This window comes from Orycteropus afer, unplaced genomic scaffold, assembly GCF_000298275.1.
Source record: "Orycteropus afer afer isolate SDZICR_OR568_19922 unplaced genomic scaffold, OryAfe1.0 scaffold00310, whole genome shotgun sequence".
Taxonomy (NCBI): Eukaryota; Metazoa; Chordata; class Mammalia; order Tubulidentata; family Orycteropodidae; genus Orycteropus; species Orycteropus afer.
Window position 1 is genome coordinate 1707947 of NW_006921897.1, and position 2775 is coordinate 1710721.

The 2775-nt window shown below is 41.0% G+C and overlaps 1 protein-coding gene across 1 annotated transcript in view; it reads left to right on the forward strand.

Moving 5' to 3' along the window:
- MCF2 (MCF.2 cell line derived transforming sequence) overlaps positions 1–2775 on the forward strand; it is a 92930-nt gene that overhangs the window by 5917 nt on the left and 84238 nt on the right. The window lies entirely within an intron of this gene.

Below are 2775 nucleotides of genomic sequence, written 5' to 3' on the forward strand. Positions count from 1 at the left end.
CCCATCAGCCACTCAGTAGGAGAAAGATGTCTACTTCCCTAAAGATTCACACACTTGGAAACCCTATGGGGACAGTTGTACTCTGTCCTAGAATATCACTAGGAGCTGGAATAGACTTGGAAATGGGTTTGGTTTTTGGTAGTATATAGGGACATTGTCTGACATTTCCTTTCCAGAGAAGAGGAGGGCAGTGAGTCCTGATCTGACAAGATTAGGACTGTATATAGAATTACCGTGTAGCCAACTTCTTCCATCAGAGCCGAGAAGCTTGGAATCAAGAGGTTTTTTTCTTTGAGATTCCAGCATCATCATCTGAAATTCTCAATTTGTCTACTGATTGACCTCAGGAAGCCATTGTTACCAGAGGAAGTTGGTTGGGCAGGCAACGTGTCACACCGTGATTTAGTTGCCAAGACAAAAAAAAAAAAAAAAAAACTAGGCTGCTGGATTTCTAAGCCAGTGTTCGTTTTGCTACTATCTTGGCAATGATAGTAAAAAAGAAAAAAAAGTTAACTAGCATGCACATGGTAAAATGAATGAGATGATCACTTATTTAATACCTAGCATGAATATTATTCCTCATCTTGGGCAAGTCAGTGATTTTCTTGTCTGTTGAGCACAGGTGTTGAATCATAGGCAGAGGAGACAAGAGTTACACTAGATTCACCCAGGTTACTGGAATCTAATAGCACAACCTTGACTTTTTTTTTCAAAAGCATTCACATTTCTTAAATAATATTTATCATCTTAATTTCCTAGTTAAGTACTGCAGGCAGGTATCATTAGAATCACCTTATAGATGAGGAAATTAATTCAATATACATAGTTTGTAAAGGTCCTACAGTTAAGTGAAAAAAAAAAAAGCTGGAGCAAGAACTGAAATTTCATGAGTTCCAAAACCAAACCAAACTCACTGCTATTGAGGGAAATATGGCTAATAGTCTTTAGGGTACTTTACATTCTATGAGATCCTACAACATAGAAGGTCCATAAGCAAAATATACCAACTTTTTCTATCCTAAAATATTTCCCACGGTTGGGGAGTAACATAGTTTCTTTGAACCTTTCTTTCTTTCTTTCTTTTCCCCATTTGTATGGGTTTCCGAGGCAGTATCACTATGGAAGTAGATTGCCCCATCTTCCTTCCGAGGAGTGGCTGGTGGGCTTGAACCACCAGCCGTCCGGTTAGTAGTCTACATTGGGCTTGGTGAGCACACCTCAGGTTATGCTAATAATTGGTTCTTTTGTACTAATCATGGCACTTGTTTCAATAAAAACATTGTTTATTGCCCAGCATTTTTCTTTTGGCCCACATTGTCCCCACTGATTTAACTAATTATCATTGAGTACCCACTTGGCCTATGGCATCTGTTTCATGGTAGAGTTTTATTTTTATTAATCAGGTAGGTTGCTTGGAACAGAGGTCTTCTTTTTCATAAAAGACAAATAAATGATTGGTTCTGAATCCTATGGATTTGGGGTCAACAGGGGGGGTAATTGTGCAACTCCCCTTTTTTCCCCTAGGGATGATCTCCCAGTGGTAAGGGTGAGCCATGCTCAGTTGTGAGTTCAAGAGAGCTCAGGTTCTCTTGATTCTCAATAACTGCTAAGCCGATGGTGATGGGAGAATGGGTACAGGTGCTGATGACCTGTAACTGTCTAGAGGTTGTTTTCGATGTTGTTCCTTTTTAACATTTTAACACTTCTGCTTGTGGTATAGATTCTATACTCTTATTCAAGAGTACACTAATGATCTAACCACTTCTAGCTGCTGGGCACTGTTTGCCAATGCCTCCCTATGCCCCTTCTGGCCACTACCCCTCCAAGAACAACTACCTTCCTGACTGCTAACCTGCTTCTGTACTTTATATAAACAGATATAAACAGACGAATTCTTTTTGGATCTGGCATCTTTTGTTCAACATTCTGTTTATGAGATTAGTTGATGTTATTGTATGCTAGCTCCTTCTCATTGCTGCATAGTATTCTGTTGTTTGCAGTACAGGGAAGTATTGAATACATGCTAAATTTAAGAGCAAATGCTGGCACTCAGAGAAGATTTCCTGGTGAAAATTGATTTGGGTGCTGGGGACACAGGTGTATTCAGTTTGTGAAAATAGATCAAGCTGTGCACTTCTGTGTACTTTTCTGCTTAAATAAAACTTTAAAAATGGAATTAAACAAACAACCCAGCATCGAGGTTTAAGTCACAGACCCAGGGAGGATAAGAGTAAAAAGTGTCAGTTAATGCTACCTTCACAAAGATTCTGAGCATTCCACCTTAAAAATCAAGACTGCTTAAAGCTCCCGGAGGGCAGGGGAGGGGAGTCGTTCTTTCCTTCCTCCACTCTCAGGACTTGCCTGGTCCTCTGGAGCAGCCCAGCACACGCTAATCCATGCGTTTCCATCAGGCTAAGTAACTGGGGGAATGTGTCAACTCTGAATTACCGTGGGCAGCAGGGACAGATCTGTCAGCTGACTAATGAGGGATAGTGGTGGTGGTTTTTTTTTTTTTTTTTTTTGCAGCGCTGCCACGGTGGTGGTAATGGAAGCAGCTACGGTAGCTTTTTTTGATAGAGGTTTTTGGCTGCTGTTTTTTAAAACCTACCCAGGAAGCAGCTCATATTTCATCAGTGTTGCACTGACATTTGGAAAAGAAGAGTATCATTGTGTGTAGGCGAGATGGCAGAAGCAAATCCCCCGAGAGGCAAGATGAGGTTCAGGAGGAATGCGGTAAGGGCTCTGCCTGCAGTCCTGGAAAGCCTCTTCCGAAAT